The sequence below is a fragment of the Ctenocephalides felis genome, unplaced genomic scaffold (assembly GCF_003426905.1).
Source record: "Ctenocephalides felis isolate EL2017-DRISC unplaced genomic scaffold, ASM342690v1 CF-g0.4_SCAFFOLD_01886, whole genome shotgun sequence".
NCBI lineage: Eukaryota > Metazoa > Arthropoda > Insecta > Siphonaptera > Pulicidae > Ctenocephalides > Ctenocephalides felis.
The window spans coordinates 129,612,213-129,618,715 of NW_020538040.1; positions in this window are offsets into that span (position 1 = coordinate 129,612,213).

Below are 6,503 nucleotides of genomic sequence, written 5' to 3' on the forward strand. Positions count from 1 at the left end.
TGTTTGAACCATATAAATAAACTTTAAAATTAAAAATCTTGTGTACACATGAAAAAAATATCTGATAATAATGTGCATATGTCTAACGAACATTTTTGACTACCAAATGGTATTTTTTTTAACTTCTTTTTATTGAGCGTCCATAACCGTTGGACCTGCCTTTCCAAAAATTCAAACAGTTCTTCGTTTAATCAATAAAAATAAAATGTTTTTTGTATTATTAAGATCGGACCCTCTGTTCTCTTAAAAACTGAATTACGATTTTTGGCTGTACTTGCACCGTATCTTCGAAACGGCTAGACCTGCATTTGCCAAAAACTATTAGCACGTTTCCTTTTCAATACGAATCGAACTTTTATGAAATTATTGAAATCGGTTGATCCGTGTTTCCGAAATCATCCGCATTTGTATCCGCACACACACACATACATCCATTTTATATTCTAAGGTATGCCCAAATGTTCAGAAACCTTTGAATTGCAAAGAAAAAGAAAAAAAAATATTTTAGATTTTTTTGCGATTACTATAACTTACCCAAAGACACCAACGCTTGTCGATAGTGCATACTCGTCTCGATATGTCTAATATATTCAATTTTTATAAAAATACCAGTATCTCGCCCGTAGGTAAGCAGTTAATAGGCCCCGGTTTCGATGCCCGCGTCGAGCAGCCTGTTGTCAAGCAGTAGTGACAACGGTTTTTACTTGGAAATATAGATAGCAATATGTTTCCAAGTGAAAATAGCCTTTGTCCGGTAATATCCCAATTAGAATGACGACCGGGGGTGTCTTCTAATGGCATTCAGTATAGAAATGAAACTAAATCTAGATAGAGTAAGGATAATTAATGGATTGTCTACAAACAACGTTGTTCTTACAAGTTAGTAATAAGCCGTGCTCAGTACAGCTTATATACTACGTGAAAAAAACGGTAATACCGATACTCCTGTATAAATACCGGTATTGAGTACCGGGCATGTATATCTAATAGTTTTGGATTTGTCTGCAATGCAGCAATGCCCGCGAAAGTAGATTTTTGCTTGAAATTAGAATGAGATCTATATAATTTCCAATGAAAATTTGATACGATACTGCTTGTAATGGAGGTTGGGATCAAACCCGTTATTAGTTGGTGCTAGCCCACGTCGTACCGGATGGCTTAGTAGGCTCATATTATTTAAATCATAAGCATCTTTACCAAACAATAACCAGCATAATTCCCAACAGATATCTTTGTAATAGTTATTGAATATATAAAATCAGTTCAGAATTTTAACGTGGGCGGAAATTTTTGCTCATTTTTCTGAAATTCTAAACCAAAGGCTCAGTCGATCGTCGAGAAAAACTAATCAACGTGAGTTCTTATCAAATTTAATCAAATCAAATCAAATTAAATTAAAAAAAACAGCAACAAAAGGTCACATTTTGGTTCACTTATACATATGCACGCGAAACATTTTCCAATTTTGGTGTCATACGATTCAGAATGACTTGAAACGTCAAAAAACGTAAAACTAGCAAGTAGAATTTTCTGGCAAAAACAAATTTATTTTTAGGAAAGTTAATACTATATTTATATATTATAGGATATAATGTAACTTGCTAATTATGACTTATTAATAATTAATAATACTGATTAATTTTTTAAATAAATATTTATTTAACTATATAGTATAAAATACTTGTCAGTGATTTAATTAAGCAGAAACAAATCTCAATAAATTTTCAAGCTTACCTGGAAAATATGGATAGGCTATGCAGAAGACAAATTTCGATAATTGCTAATGTATAAAAGTTGCTATATTTATAAATTGCTTCACAAACATGACATAATTGAATTTAAACAATTTTGCAGGATCTATAAGCTGGCAATGAATCGGGAAAAACTAATATTAATTTGGAACTTTACTGCTTACTGTTCTGCTCGGTTGTAGGTAAGTTTTTATGAAAATTGATATACATATCGAATTAAAATCTGAGTTGTATAATTTCATCAATATCAGTGGATATGAAAATAAGCACTATGAAATACATTAATAATAATAAGTATGAATTACATAATTGGTTTTTGATACCATGTAACACTATAATTTTCTACAATTTTGAATCAATTCATTATTGTTCGTAGTAGTAATGAATTTTAATCATTTTTGGAGAATATGTCTATATTCCATTAAGTAATATATTTATTATTTTTAATGTTATTTATAATAAAATAAACAAAAATCATTAAATATCGTTCGAAGCGTATTGATTACATATAAACTTCAAATTAAAATTAATTCAATTTTTATTGATTTAGCGCCCGATCATTAAAATAAATTTCTATAACATGTAAAGCAAAACTAGAAGTAACCTTATTTTTTTCAGCAAAATTTAAAAATTCAAAATATGTATTATATTATTTATCAATTTTCAATTGATCGATATTAATTTTCTTTTTGCCTCGATTGGATATGTAAACCTACTTAATATTGTCATAGCAGTAAACATAAGTGCGCACTTCCGTCGTTTTTGGCATATAATATGAAATTGCAGTTTCAGCTTATGGTGAATCTTACACATCTTGATTGGGTTATTTGTAAGTTATGGGCATATGTAGGAGGTATTAATGTTATATTTACTTTGGAAAGTTGCCAATTTTGTTAAAAATAAATGTATAGAGGTATTATTGTCGCTTTTTTGTCTTACTATTTTCTCTACACGCGGTGAGACACTTTTTCTAGAAAATGATTAGTTGTGAAATAATAAACATTAGTGATGAAATTAGTTTTACTTGAGGAAATATAATCTGCGAATTTTGGGATGTAATGATAAAAAAACTGTTACAACAAGCCCCTAGCTCCCCTATATATATGTAACGTCATTCAATAAGTCCGTAGGATAGCACATAGATGATGTAGCTGTGTGAGCATCCATATGATTTGTAGGAAGCAACAGCTTTAAGATGATATATTTTAAAAATTTCATGACAATCGGACAATTAGTTTACAAGCTACAGAGGTTCAAGTGACGATACATTTGAGTTTTTTGAAACCGTGAATTTAAAGCAATTTCGTGGGTTGATTTATCATTACTTTTAGATGGGTAAAAATTACATTACTGCTAAAGTATTGTTTGTTAAGGGTAGATTTTAAAGAAGTGGTTTGCTGTTTTTAATCATGGTCATACAGACACTGACGATGCTGAACGATCTGGAAGGCCAATTGAGGTAGTTACACCGGAATATTTCAAAAAAGTCCACCAAAACGTTTTGGAAAACCGAAAAGTAAAATTGCCTGAGATAGGCGACACCCTAAAGATATCAATAGAACGTAATGGACATATTGTTCACAAATATTTGAATAAGAAAAATCTCTGTGCTAAATGGGTGCCGCGCAAACTCACGTTTGACCAAAAGCATAACGAGTTGATGATTTGTAAGAATATTTGGAGCTGTTCAACCGATATAAAACTGAGTGTTTGCATTAATATGTCATCATGGATATCAATATGTCACCTGGCTTCAACACAACACTCCGGAGTCAAATAGATAGTCAGCCGAGTGGACTAGACATGATGACGAGAAAAAATGCAACCAATCAGGTAAGGTTATGGCGTCAGTTTTTTGGGATGCGCAATAAATGATCTTCATCAACTACCTTGAAAAAGACCAGACCATCAACAGTAACTTATTGTATAACATTATTGGAACATTTGAAGATCAAAATCAGAAAAACAGTCCCATTTGAAAAAGAAAACCGTGCTTTCCAGCAGGACAACGCACCAAGTCACAAATCTGTAAAAACAGTGAGTAAAAAACATGAATGAGGATCCAAATTGCTTTCCACTCACTTTATTCTCTAGATCTACCCCCCAGCGACTATATCCTGTTCTCAGATCTCAAAAGGATGCTTGGTCTGAAGAAATGCTTGCCAAATGATGAGATAATAACAGAATTTTGTGGCTAACTACAAATCGTACAACAAAAATGGTTTCGAAAACCTTGAAGTTTGCTATAATTGGTATATCGTCTTCGAAGGAAAGTATGAATGGTTTTTCTTAGTTATCCTACGCACTTATTGAGTGAAGTATATGTTATTAATTTTTATAATATGTTTTGAATTTTTTAATTATATTAAAAAAAGCTTTACATTCAGTTTTGGTTTGCATGTTACAGAAATTTGTGTAATTCACATATGGGAAGAGAGGAGAATAATAATTAAATTTTAACTTAAAGAACTTCATACAAATCTTTTACTCAAGTTTCCGATAGCCCTTACTCTAAATCTTGTTTCATCATTATTTTTACATCATTGCCAGCTTTTACACTTTATGCAATAAATAATATAAAATTAGACAAATGTATATAAATCGCTTAACAATGCCCTAGGAATGAACAATTTGTAGAACTCATTTCAAAATGTTATAAAATTGTTTTGATTTAAAATTACATTTGGTGCATCAAATATTTGAAGAATCATCACGCATTCAATTTTAATGTTATATTTACAAAATGATATTTAATATACATTTGCGCATATTTTCTCAAATCTATTTACAATTTATATAAAATACATATGTACTATTTTTTCATTTTGTTTGTTAACATTGAAATTCATAGAAATCAAAATTAATTCATTTACTTTAATGCTTATGTTAAAAATTATGTAAAGATTGTATTACGATTAATTTTAATATGAAAATTTTGGCGCTCTATTACAATTGTCGACTAACTTTTGAAATGTTTATATTATAATATTTTATTTTGAGCTATTAATATTATGTTTAGAAATTTGTCACTGTATGGCTTCTGGTGCACAATATTGTTTTTCCGACATATAGGATAGTACTTTTTGAAATGCAATTTTCAATATTTATTAATTTAAGTCGGTGTTTGCATTCTTGGCAGCATCTTCAAAAGTTTTGGAAGCATATTAAATGATATACTAAATAAATTTGTGTTTAGCATGATACTGAAACAAATTTGGCATAAAAACTTATCTGAATCAAGTTGGGAAGCATGTTAGATTACATATTATCTTTCGGAAAAAAAATTCATGTAATTATTACACAAATAATCTATGCCGGTGGTGAAATACAGGCCGAACAATGTGTTAATCCAGAAGCCTATTATATTAATCTAAAACTCAATTATTGTTCACTAAGAATTGCTAGAAAAATGTCCCTTAGTTACGGAAGAATATCTCAAAATAGATATATTTTTATATATACAATTCGCCAACGAAATAATTTCGTGCCGCGGAGTTCTCAACATCTAAAAATGTTGGGAAGACATGTCAAATATTCGGTAATATGATGCAGATCTTTCGTGGCATATAGTTTTCTACCAAATGCACTTTTGTGACAAATCTTTGCTTTCATACGAGAAACGAGCGCTGTAAACATTATTTTAACAAAGTTGGTGAAACTTGCACAGTTTTCGTTCAATAAAGCGCTCGAATACTGGTTTATTATCACATACAATAAATCCAATACGCTTTGATGTAAATGCATAGTTTTGCTAAAGTCGGAATAACAGAAGGCGATCTTGAGAATAATATTGAAAAAGATCTCAGGATATCAGATTAAGGGGGCAATTCTTCCTCATAACACAGCGCTGTCATGGCAACGCTATCTTATGCTTGTTTATTGGTAGTGAAAACTGTGACAATGTCTATCCATTTTCTGTGCGATCAAGCGTATTTTACTCATTTACTCATTTGACCAAAGCCAATGGTTTTGATCCACAGTCCAGAGTTTGATTGACCTAGTGAATGACTTAGTGATTAGTTTCTTCATAGTCTCCTTTCAACATTACTATTTCAACTTTTTCCTATTTGGTTATCTTAGCTCTATTTACGTCTTAGTATTTCAAGAACTTATACGGAGACTAATTTATATTATCATTTCTGGAAATCACATCTGATCCTCTTATAGACGTCAGCGTATGACTTATCTCCTAGACATTGTGTGTTGTTTATTCGAAAAGTCAAATCAGATTAATTTTCATAGAACTCATATAAATTCGCTTAGATTTCAGCTAATTTATGCTGCTTATTATAACCTTATGTAATTCTGCTTATATTCTCTAAAGTTAATTCATATCAATTTTATAGTTTACTTTTGCCATTGTTTTTAAAGATCTAAGTTACCACTTCGGCTATTTAAGTTTTGCAATTTTGCAATTTTGGTTACCTTTGCATATTATGCCCTGTTCTAAAATTTAATCTTCAATAATATGAGATTTGTGATATATTAGTATGAGATTTTTATTCAAGAGAAAGTTTTGATTTGAACTTCAATGTGCCTTAAATATTGATTCATAATTTTCATTACGCACAAGATCGACTTCTGTTATTTATATTTTAAAATGCAAATATAACATACAAAGATATAAGAATAACAAGCAAAAAATACAAATAAAGCGTCCATTATTTTTAATGAGGCACATCAATTGCTTTGTTCGTGGTACAAAGCCCTAAATAATATTTTTGAAACTGCCAAGTGTTAGTCGTTGTAGTA